A 5,927-nucleotide genomic window follows, 5' to 3' on the forward strand; every position below is an offset into this window, starting at 1 on the left:
ATAAATAAACTACGTATAGTCATGTGTTGTCACAGTTGTATGACGACTCAAGTCTTATGACGAAATGTTCTTACAACTCAAGGTCAAGGTCATCGGGTTACCTTGAAGTCCAAGGTCGTCAAGGTCAACGACCGACCTTGCGGGGTAATTGACTGACCTTGCGGGGTGAATGACCTGAGTAGGTGGGAGGGGGAGGGAGAGGGGGAGGTCATTCCTTGACCTTGCATTCCTGAGTGATGACGTCATGTGACCTTGAATGGCGTAGAACATACATTTCTTTACTACTACTGTTGGATATAGATATTGTTATTGAACATCAATAACACTTACATTATGACAGTTGTCGTTCATATGAAGAATACACGGGGAAAAGATGCTAATCAACAGTTAGCAAATTTTACAGGAGAGGTGTTTTTTTTTTTTTTTTTTTTTTAACTAAAGTCTTTTATATTTTCCCCAAATTTAAACATTTTTAACAGGATATTTGGATTGAAAGTCTTAGTTATTTGTTAACCTTTTAATATATGTCACTAACTTCATTGGATGTACAAAGCTAGACTGGTAACAGGGGCTCATCATTCCGCTTACGGCCTCTGGTATTGGTGGATTAAAACCGAAAACCTTACCATAAAAACCTAAATTTCAAAAAGATTCTTTGCTCCCCTTTTTTCACATGTACCCTTCATATGTAAATATGATACAGTAAAGTACATGTTCTTTCTTCCTAATTAGTTTTTGCTATATATACTATTTCCGCGATCCAGTCTAGGAATTATATCAGTATATTTATATACCTTATCAGTGTCGTATACCTCATCAGTGAGAAATGAAAGTGATGTCCCCTCAGCAATTTTCTGTCATAAAAATTGCATTTAGTGTTTCGTGTATTGCTTTGTGATTCCACCTACTACTATAATCACAGACTCATTGTACTCGCTTGTTTCCTCGAAGTGTTGTCACGGAGGAAATGGTTTGTTGAATCATGCTAATGCCCAGTTCCTCCGTTTTTTTGTTCTTTCAGCTGCTTTAATATACCTTCCCACAATGTCTAAGGCAGGGTGCACACTGAAGAAACCTGTTTCAGGAAACCGTTTTCATGAAATTTGTTTCAAGAAAACCATTTAATTTAAATATGCACACAGCAGAAACGGGTTTCCATCAGTTTCATGGTGGATTAGGATGATGGTGATGTGGTTATTTTGTGGTGGTGGCTAAAGAAAAAGAAAAGAAGAAAGTATTGGGTTCACCCGTTGATCAGGGATCGTCAACACAGTACTTATGTTGTAGCTCGTCACTTGTGCAGTGATCCTGTCAAATTTAAGGATTTTTTTAGAATGTCGAAGCCTCTTTTTGATCGTTTGGTGGAATTAGTTAGTCCTTTAATAACGAGGAAAGACACCAACTGGAGGTTAGCTTTGAGTGTTGAGGAAAAATTAACAATTACAGTGAGGTAAGTCAAAACCGTGTTATTATTTCCAAATATTTTGCATTAAACATAAAACCAAAAAACGAACTTATTATAAGGGTTTACTCGTAATAAAAGGTGCCAGTTCAGTATACAATTGACTATTTTCTTCCACACTGTAGGTTTGAGAACGTAGAAGCTGATTGGCAGTCGATGCTGATTCTGAAGACTCCCCCGACCATGACTGTGTTGAGATTGGACTGAATGATGACTGATGATATGTAGGCCATCCTGGTTCAGCAACCTCATCAATCAAATTGAGAACCTCCCTCCGAAATTTCTTGAATTGTGGTGCAGTCATTTCCTCTACATGTGGAAGTAAACTCATTAAAAACTGCTTTCTAGGATTATCACTAGCGACACTCTTTTTTGACTTTATGTAATCCATTTCTACCGCATCAGCATTGACTGGCTTGTCCGTCTTTTTTTTTTGTAGGGTGGGGGTGAGATATGATTGTCCTAGTTTCAAATCTGCAGCTTTATGGAGAAGATTAATGCGGGAATAAACGATGGGAAATTTGTAACTGGACTGTTTATTGATATTAAGAAGGCATTTGACACCGTAGATCATGAGATTCTGCTAGAAAAATTAGGTAACTGTGGATTTAGAGGTACAGCTCAAAAGTGGTTTAGTAGTTATTTAAGCAAACGACAGCAATGTGTCAAAGTGGAAAATAGTTTTAGCGAAAGAGGGGAAGTTATTTGTTGAGTGCCACAAGGTTCTGTATTGGGTGCAATCTTGTTTATTAATTTTTATTAATGATTTATGTAATGGAAAATTCAAGGGGGAATTAACAGCTTTTGCAGATGATACTGCTCTCTGCTATAAGGATAAGACAAGGGAACTTATAACTTGCAATATTAGAATGGATTTAAATGCTCTTAACTGGTGGTTTAGAAAGAATAAATTGGTCTTGAGTACTAAAAAGACTACCTATATTAATTTTTCTTTGAGACAAAATTTTAATGTACAAAATGACAGTTTATAAATGTCAAGTCTGTTTAGAAAGTGGAATTGTATGTGATAATTGTGCTAAAGTTCAAAAAGGTACCAGTACAAAATATTTAGGAGTTTTATTGGACCAAGATTTAAATTGGAAGTTACATCTTACAAAATTGAAAAATAAAATTCTACAAAGTATACGTCTGTTCTATTTTGTCCGCGACATGTGTCCCCAGAGTATTCTAAGAACTCTTTACTTTGCTCTAGTTAATAGTAGATTAGAGTTTGGTATTACATGTTGGGGAGGAACCTACATTACAAATTTGAAACCACTTGTTACTTTGCAGAAAGTGTTTGTAAGAATTATTCTGAAGAAAAGTAGACTTGATTCGTCTTTTACATGTTTTATCCAGCTAAGAATATTACCATTGAGATCTCTTTTCATATATAAAACCATGAAACTCGTATTTAATAATAAAAAATTTAAAAATAATGAAATTTTGCATACAATGAATACAAGAAGCACTTGTAATATTTTTGTTCCGAAACCTAATTTAACTTTTTATACTAAAACATTTAACTTCTTAGCACCATGGCTATTTAATAAACTGAGTGATGATATTAAATTACAAACAAACTATAGATTATTTGTTAAACTAGTCAGGGAGTGGTTGCTAACTCAGGAGAATCCTGAGACTTTATTGTGTATTGTGCAATGACATTACATGATTACATGAATAAATTGACAAAATAGGTTTTTGTTTTAAGGAGACATTGTTAGGTAACAATGGTAGGCATTCATACAGGTTTCATGTGTACCTATGTATGTATGCGGTATGTTTGTATTGGTATGTATCTGTATAAGTGTGTGTGTGCGTGTAAAATATGATTGATTAGGCATTTTGTTAAGAAGAGAAAGTATTTTGTTTTTTGTATGTTGTACTTGATTATTGTAATTATTTCTATTTTTAGTAAATGCAAAAAGGTATAATGCTTTGTTTTGTTTTTAGGCTAATTAATTACTTCAGATGGTAGATTAGTACATTGAAATGTATAAGGTTTGGCATAGAAGCACATCTTTTGTTTTTAGTTTTTGTTTGTTATATCACAGTAGAGTTGTTAATAAATTATAAACTAATGCTCCTGAACTCATTGATTTTTAATACTTATAGTTATTATGATGGAACCCCTAGATGGGCTAATTAGTAGCCTTAGGGGCCCTATTATTTTCCTTTTGAGGTCAGCCTGGGTCTTAGAATATGTATAATTTTATTATTCCATTGTATTGAGATTTAAAAATGCTAAATATGTTTTGTAAAGTATGACTTCATGAGGAGAATAAAGATATTTATTTATTATAAATGTACAGGAATTTTCTGCATCAGTTTCTCTGTTCGTTTCTTCACCTTCCTCAACAGGTTCCTCTTCTAAAGGTACAACATCGTCAACACGTTCTCCCTTGGTGTTATCAGCTGTCGATGAATCGTCAACCGCGGATGTTAGAGGTGGTAGGTTACTAGGCTGATCGTTCCCTTTCGCAGTCACATACGGTTTTAGGAACATAGTTTGTAGAAGAGGCCATGGTTTCTTTTTGGCCTTGGCACCAGACGAGGGTAATTTAATATTCCTGGTAAATACTATCATCATGTTTCTCCAAGTATCTTTGCATTCCTTCGCTGAAAAGAAAAACATTAAATTAATAATAGAATGATTTATTTTAAGTAATTACATTTAATGAAATTTAATTAATTAGTTACAGTTCTAATTTTTACATTTTTTCAGGTACCTTGCTACTGGTAGCTCGTTCAAATGTTTGGCTCAATATTTCATGAGAGGAGAACGAACTATTGGTTTGGTTGTAGCCGAGACAACGGAGGCAATATGGAGTTGTTTACAACCTCAGTACATGCCAGTTCCTGACGAAAACATGTGCCAAACTGCATTGGTGCAATAGATGGCCAACATGTCAGAATTCAAAAATTTAAACACGCAGGATCAGCTTATTTTAATTATAATGGTTACCACTCTGTTCATATTATGGCATGTGCTGATGCAGATGGCTGTTTACAACCATCGATGTGGGAGATCTAGGACGAAACAGTGATGGGGGTGTGTTCCGTACTTCACGTTTAGGTCGGTGGTTGGATCGAGATGAGTTGAATGTACCACGACCACATCCTCTACCTTTTGACACTAATGAGGCTCCTTTCCCATATTTCTTTGCTGCAGACGAGGCATTTCCTCTTAAAAAGTACCTTACGAAGCCTTACCCAAGAGCTGCTTTGACAGATGAACAAAGAATTTGCAATTTTCGGTTGACTTTAGGTCGCAAGACAGTAGAGTGTGCTTTTGGAATGCTAAGGTCAAAGTTCCGTATATTTGATGGCCCTATTGGTTGTTCTGAGAAAGTGGTCAAGCTTATAGTTGCAAGTGCGTGTGTTTTGCACAATTACATCCGGAAATCAGAAGGTGTTGCATATAAACCTTCTTTGCCAAAATTTAAGGGTAGTGATGAAAATGTATGTCATAGTATTGTTGACAAAAATTTGAAAACAGCAAAGGCTATCAGGAATTATCTTAAAACATATTTCTTGATTCCAGGGATAGCAATTCCGCCACAATGGGAGTTGACACATGAAAACAGGGATTAGGTGCAGGCCATATTGTTGTTGTATTGAAATATGTAAAAAGGCTTAACTGTTTTATTCAATAATGCATATGTCTTTTAAAGTCGACATATTGTTTATCGTGTTATACTTATTTAAATATATAATAAATATAAATACCTGATGAGTTCAATTCTTGTGCCACCGATTGCCATGCTCCTTGTACTTTATCCCTATTGATGTATTCCTTTAGGTGGAAATCATAGAGGCAAGGATGGTTTTCGACGGCTTCTGCTAACTTCCCTTGGAAAGAAATTTCTGCCATACTAAAACAGCAAATTCTTTTCGATATATTAGGTTAGAGATGTGTCATTAAAAACGTCACATAATTTTAATGAATATAAGTATCAATGGTAGTGGTACCGAAAATCGAAAAAATAAGTATCGACACTATAGTATTATTTTTATACTGTGGAAAGCACTTTTAATACTTTATTTAAGTCATACATGGTAGTAAAATCACTTGAAACATGAAACTAAAGCCATTATGAAATCTGTTTTTTGGGTTGCGTGTAAACCAGTTTCAAGAAATCAATGAAACTACAGTTTCATGAAACGCAGTGTGCACAGCCCTGCGTTAATCTAACCTATCTGTTGCAAGCAATTAAAGTTTCTCATTTCATGAAACCGGTTTCCTGAAACAGGTTTCTTCAGTGTGCACCCTGCCTGAAACCAAAATCAATACCTAATTACACAATTACATTCACAATTTAGTTCATTAATTAAAAGTAAGAACAATTAATTGGTTAGTCTAGTTGCCACGATGTTGAAATAAGAAGTGTTGTCACTTTTGTTATGTGTTCACTCTATAAATCTAAACAAGAAAAATAGTGGTTAAATTAATAAAACATAT

At 34.7% G+C, this 5,927-nt stretch overlaps 1 pseudogene; it reads left to right on the forward strand.

Annotated features, from left to right (window-relative positions):
- Positions 1-1,166: 1,166 nt before the first annotated feature.
- On the forward strand, positions 1,167-5,059 carry LOC124372166 (annotated as a pseudogene).
- The last annotated feature ends 868 nt before the right edge of the window (positions 5,060-5,927 follow it).

Source organism: Homalodisca vitripennis, chromosome 1, assembly GCF_021130785.1.
Source record: "Homalodisca vitripennis isolate AUS2020 chromosome 1, UT_GWSS_2.1, whole genome shotgun sequence".
NCBI lineage: Eukaryota > Metazoa > Arthropoda > Insecta > Hemiptera > Cicadellidae > Homalodisca > Homalodisca vitripennis.